This window comes from Haliotis rubra, unplaced genomic scaffold, assembly GCF_003918875.1.
Source record: "Haliotis rubra isolate DU_JTF1 unplaced genomic scaffold, ASM391887v1 Scf236, whole genome shotgun sequence".
In the NCBI taxonomy this organism is placed as follows: domain Eukaryota; kingdom Metazoa; phylum Mollusca; class Gastropoda; order Lepetellida; family Haliotidae; genus Haliotis; species Haliotis rubra.
In genome coordinates this window covers 105824-113751 of record NW_025766403.1, presented here as the reverse complement: position 1 = coordinate 113751, position 7928 = coordinate 105824, and positions in this window count along the sequence as shown.

Below are 7928 nucleotides of genomic sequence, written 5' to 3'. Positions count from 1 at the left end.
GACATCCCGAGGCCGCTGCGAACTCCATGCGCCTCAGGACCTATGCGGATACTCGGGCTGACATCAACCGCCTCTCAGTCTGCTTGTCGGATTTCTCGAGACTTTAAATTTCAGCCGGAGACATCACCGCAGGCAATCGACTCGGCTTGACCAAAGCACTGTTCGTTTTGCCCAAAAGAAAGGAAAAAACATTCGGCAGAAACAACGATTACCCTGGCTTTGTCCCCAATACGCTTCAGAGGTTCCTTTTTGAGAACCCCTTGAACCTCTGTGATATGGAGGTGTCACCGTCCACTCAGGACACACGGAGGAGCTCCACTTCCTCACATTCACGCGGACGATCACCAATTGAGGCACCATGACTCAATTGTCCACTGATAATTCAATGGAATTGCAGAGGACTCAAACATAATTTCAACGAGATTCAATTACTACCACAGGATTTTCAACTGTCAGCTTCTATGTCTCGCGCGAGACATATCTAAAACATACCGATAACTTTATTCTGAGACGGTATAGTGATTATCACTCTTTCTTTCCTCCAGGAGACAAAGCAACTGGAGGTGCTTTCCATTTTGGTACGGCAAGGATAATGCACAGACCTGTTCCTCTTAGTACAAATCTTCAAACTGTTGCTGTTCGCATCACCCCATGCATATTGCATTGACTCTGTGTTAGTTTATACATTCCTCCCTCTACTGATATTAGACAGTCGGATCTTAAAAAGCCTATATGACCAGCTTCCGAAGCCATGTATCATCATGGGGCGATCTGAACAGTCACAACCCACTTTTGGGAAGTGACCATACTAATACAAAAGGTAAAATCCTTGAGGAATTCATTTCTGATAATAATCTGTGTATTTTTAATGATGACTCAGCCACTTATTTTACATCCAGCTACGGGAACATATTCTTCCCTGGATCTATCACTCGCCGATTCCAACGTATATAATGAATTTGAATGGGGGTACATGATGACCTCTGTGGGAGTGATGATCATTTCCCCACCATTCTCAAAAGCAGGTCAACCCTGGTGATGATCCACCTTTATCACGACGGAATTTTGCCAGGGCTAACTGGTCATTGTATCAGACACTATGTACTGATCACTTAAAACATGACATTTTTGCGAACAGCGAAGATCCTATACAGTTATTTTCAGATATACTGAACAACATTGCTGACCAAAACTGTACCAAAGTCCTCTGCAATTCCACACCTTCGTAAGCCATGGTTCAATAATGACTGTAAACAGAGGCCAGAAAGTGTAGGAAGAAGGCTGAAAGAATATTTTCGCCGACATCCTACTGTCCATAAATCTAGACAAAGTTAAAATTTTAAATGCTAAGGCTAGACGTGCTTTTAAACAAAATAAGCGTCAGTCTTGGCGAACTTATGTTTCTAAAATAAATTCACGCACACCTATGTCAAAGGTGTGGGAACATGATTCAGAGAATAAAGGGCAAAGGTTCTAAATCTACTGTTCACCATCTGAAGGATGATGATAATTTATTAACTGATAAAGACTGGCATTGCCAATAAACTTGGTGAAACTCTCGCCAAGCACTCATCTTCATCCACTATGTCCCTGAGTTTCAAAACTTTCAGAAACAACAGGAGAAGAAAAGGTTACATTTTAACTCAGACAATGGTGAAGATTATAATGAATTATTTTCACTACATGAGCTACATACCGCCCTTGAGCAAGCTCATGATACAGCAACAGGGGCTGACGATATCCACTATCAGCTCCTGGAAGCATTTGCCCGAACCATGTTTGGAAACATTGCTAAATATTTTTGATTCAATATGGACTTCAGGGAATTTCCCAACTTCATGGCGTAATGCCATTGTCGTCCCCATTCCAAAACCCGGCCGGGATCATACTGATCTTGTCTAACTACAGACCAATCTCTTTAACGAGTTGTGTCCTGTAAAACCATGGAACGAATGGTAAATAATAATAGACTGACATGGTATCTTGAAACCAATAACCTTATAACCAATATTCAATGTGGTTTCAGGAAAAACCGTAGTACCATTGATCAGCTGGTACGACTAGAATCCTTTGTTAAAAATGCTATAGTAAATAAACAACATGCTGTATCAATTTTCTTTGATCTTGAGAAAGCTTATGATACGACCTGGAAGCATGGCATTTTGAAGGATTTACATGATTTTGGTTTGAGAGGTCGTTTGCCTCTTTTTTATATCACAGTTTTAAAAGATGACAGGCAATTTCAAGTCCGAGTGGGTTCAACTCCTGTCTGACCATTATAATCAGGATCAGGGTGTGCCGCAAGGCAGTATTTTGTCTGTCACATTGTTTGAGTATAAAGATAAATAGTTTATCAAAAGTTTTAAATGATTCAATTGATGGATCATTATTTGGGAAGATTTTAATATCTCTTGTCGCGGTAAAATATGCACACTATTGAACGACAACTGCAGTTGTGTTTAAAATAAAATAAATAAATGGTGTCTTGAAAATGGCTTTAAAATTTTCTAAGTCAAAAACTAATTGTATACACTTTTTGTAGGAAATATAAGCCTCATAAGGACCCAGAACTATTTTTTTAAATGGTATTCCCATTAAAGTTGTCAAGGAGGCCAAGTTCTTGGGTCTAATTTTCGACTCCCATTTGACTTTCCTTCCGCATATCAAATCCCTAAAAACTAAATGCCTGAAGGCACTCGATTTATTGAAAGTCGTTTCTAATTCAAAGTGGGGAGGGACCAAACTACCCTCCTACACTGTATAGATCACTTGTCCGCTCGATGCTTGATTATGGCTCCATCGTATATGGTGGAGCCTGTAAAAACAACTTAAAACTATTAGATTCTATCCACCACCAAAGTCTGAGACTTTGTCTTGGAGTCCTTTCGAACTTCTCCTTGTTGACAGTCTCTACGTCGAGGCTGATGAGCCATCTCTACACAACGCCGTATAAAATTAACTTTACAGTATATTACAAAACTTTATTCCAATGAGTCAAACCCTGCATATACCTGTGTCTTTAATCCACTATATGAAGATCTGTATAACAAGAAGCCTTCTCTTGTTCCGCCTCTTGGTATAAGAGTGAAACCTTTCCTTTCTGCTGCTGGCATTGAGCTAGAACATATAGCTCCTTCCCGTTTTCTTTCTTCTCCGCCTTGTCAATTGGTTAGGCCACAAGTTGACCTAACATTAACTACATTTAAAAATCAGAAACAAATGAATTACAGTATAAACAAGAATTTAGTCAATTAAGAAATAAATATAATACATACAAATCCTTATTTACAGATGGGTCCAAGGATGGTGGCGCAGTGGCGTATGTGCCACTGTCATTGGATCGAACAATATCTTCTAGAATACCGGATAACAGCTCTATATTTACAGCAGAAGCAAACGCCATCTTAACAGCTCTTAAATATATTAATAAACACCGTAAATATAAACAATATATCATCTTTTCAGATTCTCTTTCGTGTCTTCAGGCTATTAAAAATCTTTCTTGCAAACATCCACTTTTATTAGAAATTATTGAATTGTACAATGAACTTGCTACTGGCCAATGCGACATCGTCTTTTGTTGGTTACCCAGCCACGTTGGCATTTCTGGGAATACGATGGCTGATATTGCTGCTAAGGCAGCCCTCAACAAATCTGTGACACCACTTCTTATCCCATACTCTGATTATAAAGCCAGCATTAGAACATACATCCTCGATCTAATGCAAAAGAAGTCAGGACACCCAAGTAGGTATCAATAAATTACATGAAATAAAACCCTATATCGGTTACACTTACTTGGGTTGTCAGTCCAGATTTGAAGAGGTCATCATACGACGATGTCGTATTGGCCACACCAGATATACTCATGAGTACCTATTAAAAGGTGAGGATCCTCCGTTTGTATCCCTTGTGATGAACAGAATCACGGTCAAAGCAGCATGTCTTGCTTGACTGTGTTGAGTACTCCATCACAAAGGGATATCTATTTCAAAAATCCCGAACTATGAAGGATCTTTTTTTACTAATATAAGTCCTCATTTAATTATTGCTTTTTAAAAGAATTAAATTTGTTCACCGATTTGTAAATAGCTAAATATTTTATGATTGGAAGTTTGAATTAGTAACATAGATTGTTAGTGGCTGTATCCTCGAGGGGGGTTAAAGTACTGTAAAATTATTGTCCTCCTGAGAGGATACGTAAGTCCCAAAACATTCAAAGTAAATTTCAACTTTCCGTTTTTTTAATCGTAGAATATGTGTAATTTTAATGTATGGTTAGATATATCTCAATTGCTAACAGCTGAGGGGATGATGTAAATCCAGCTAGGGCCCATGCAGGAAGCAAATGTACTGTAAGTCTCTATGGTCCCTAGTATGGTGATCTACCTTCAGTTGTTAGCGATCTATAGCCCATTTTTATATTGTGTTGTCCCCTATAGTTAAAATGTTTTAGATTCAATTACTAGTTTTACATATATATCTGTGATAATCTAGTTATTTTACTGTCCTTCGTTGGCAGAATTTTATAATTTCACTTAAATTGTTGATATATTTATAACTTGCTTTAGTCACGATATGGCTGAAATATTGCCGATGTGACTTAAAATCTTAACTCACTCACTCACTCACTCGAGCTTTATCTATTTGATTTGCAACATGTTGATGTATTCTTTGAATCTGTGAAATGACTAATCCCTCTAAACATGCGCCATGGTTTTTACGCTGCCATTATCGTGACACGTGTTGCTTACGACTAGTTTAACCAATATAGACGAAGAAATATTTTGTTTTACTGTAAGGATAGGTGACAAAATCTCCCCCCGATATTTGACAATTATGAGTAATAGTAATCATCCATTGCTTTGATAATTTCCTTACATATTCTCTGTTCAGGATCTCGACCCTGGAGAGACGTTCCTGGTCCAACTAACAGGCTTCATACGGGGTGTACCTGACATGAATGTGACAGTCACCATCATCGACGATGAACGTCAGTGATATCTCAAAGAATCTACTAGACAAAAATCATATTCTTCAAACAATACGTAAACCCGTACGAAGAGAAGAAATATTGCATACGTTTGTTTGCTTTAATCATGACATTATATGATGTTACAAGCATCTAATTTCACTTTTATGAAACAAATGAGAGTGAGTGAATGGTGTTTAACGCCACAGTGAGCAATATTGCGTCTACTTCACGTCGACGTAACTAATTTAGTGTAGGCAAGACAATCCGCTGGTTGATGTTATTTCCAACGCCGTCAGGTCACACTGAAAGGCACCCGTGAAGATCCGGGTTAGAATTGGTCTTCAGTAACCCATGCTTGTCGTCAGAGGCAACTAACGGTGTCAGGTGGTCAGGCTCGCTGACTTGGTTAACACGTGTCATCGTATTCCAATTGTGTAGATCGATGTTTATGCTGTTGATCACTGGATTGTCTGGTCCAGACTCGATTAACTACACACCGCTTCCATATAGCTGAAATATTGCTGAGTGTGAAATACGAACTCACTCACTCAGTCACTAAATCGAAAGGCACGGCATTTAACGACCCGCTCCAATAAGGTCGACTGGTCCTGAGCAACCTATACTTGAGGTAAGATGCGATTAGCGGGAACTGATGGTTAGGTTTGGTGGTTTGGTTGTGATGCCTGTAATCATATCCCCATTGCATAGATCGATGATCATGGTGCCAATCACTAGATTGTCTGGTCTAGACTCGAAACAAGAAATAGCGACGACATTCTCTACAAGCAATAGAATACTGATGACCTGTTCTTACTCTCTTCCCCACAATGTTCATCCTCCAGAGACCCTATTTCTGCAGGTGCACCGGTGCAGTTGAAGCAGCCTGCTGACATTGCAATCAATGAGAACGCTGCCAACAACATAACTCTGACACTTGAGAGGAATGACACCTCCACCCACAGCTTCACACTCCAGTTGCACATCATCGCTGGTACTGCCGATGCCGGGACGGACTTTGCACATTTCGGACTGTGGTTAAATATCACATTTGCTGAAAACGTAACGAACGTAACAACTACACTGGCCTCTGTCATCAATGACTTGGTGAGTGTCACTACTGACAAAATATTTTCTACAAAATGCCATGCCTATTTAAACTGGTCTAAAGGGGAAGGTAATTGTTTAAGTGATACGTGAACAAAATATAGGTGTTCGTGTCAAGCTGAACTCGTCTAAAGGGAGGTAGTTGTTGTCATGGTAAATAATACATAATTCATTAACAGTGCGTGCGTATTTACACTTTTCTAAAGGGGATAATCCTGGTAGTGGTACGTGAAAACATACATTTTCACTGGGACATCGTGTCTGTTAATCTGGTCCATAGCGCGGTAATTGCTGTTGTGGTACATGAACAAACATACATTGTCTTTGAGCATTCGTGCCAATTTGAATTGGTCTCCAAAGGGAGCAAATTGTTGCTGTGGTCCTGAATGGAGACAATATACCTGGCAAAATTAAGTAAGGAGTATCAGTTGGATGGGTAACTGTGAAGGCAGCTTGACCTTTGAGAGTTTTTATGGCTTCGGTCGTGACCACCACAGAAACAGCAGTCACACTGCATGTTCTTATGTTTTTGCCACAATGCCTCATTGCCAAAAACAGGGGCGGTGGCGTAGCATAGTGGTTAAAGTGTTCGCTCGTCACGCAGAAGGCCCGGGTTCGATTCCCCACATGGGTACAATGTGTGAAGCCCATTTCTGGTGTCCCCAACCGTGATATTGCTGTTATATTGCTAAAAGCGACGTAAAACCATTTTCAGTCAGTAATGCCAAAACAAACTGACGCATGAAAAATACATTTTGCCACAGCTGGAGGAACCCACAGAAGTGTTTACCATTTTCATCACCGGCGCAGAGATCAGCAACAACATCACTGTGACCGCCACCATCAGCGACACCGATGGTCAGTTTCATAAACTGTGCATAAACTCGGTGGGAAAATTGACGGTTTGAGCTGATTCAAATGGCAATATTTTGAGAAGATTTATGTTTGGACCTAGGGTTTCACCTCTCATTTTAACAACTTGACTCCAATAAACAAAAAACAAAAACAAACAATGCCAATGATAATTGTTATGGCTTTTATTGTAAGTGATATTCTGGTGTATACTAATTAGTTCAGTTCAAATAGTCAGTCTTTAAAGTTGTTGTATTGTATCAATATATTCACATCAGAATGTCTTGTGATTGTCATAACAGCTCCAGATCCCTTCCACTGTGGTAGGGGTGAGAGTCAACTTTGCCTCAACAATGGCACCTGCAACAACGACGGATGCCTCATAAACACTGGCTTCTGCAATTGTACTTCTGGGTTCCAGGGAGTGAACTGTGGAATTGAAAGTAATAATTAATAAACATTGAAACATAAATCAGTCAGATTACACGTAAATACAAACTTATTTTTGACTGAAAAATGTTGATACACACAATTTTGCATATTCAACTTGCTATATTATACAATTATAGCACCAAGGTCGATAAATCATTGGATCAACCGAACTGAAGGCAATAATTGTTTATTATATGACAACGGTACTGAATACCTGTTCTTCTGTCACATAGCATACCACCGATGGCGTTGCACATGACCCAGAGGTGCAGCCATTTTGATATTGATGGGACGTAGCTCTAAACCAACATTGTGACGTTAAATAATAACTCACTCACTCATCACTAAACCAACACAGTCACAGGGACGAAGCGATCGCTTCCTTATCTAGCGTGACGCACGCAGTGCGGAGTTCACAGCTGAAATATCCCAAATCTTTTTTTAGCCACGGGAGGGTCTTGGATTGTTATATCAACCTCTGGCGACGTGGAGAGGTTGACATCGCTTAGCGTCAAAGCTGTCATGTGATCAAGTGGACCAATCAGCAGGGCTGATGTCTGATGTA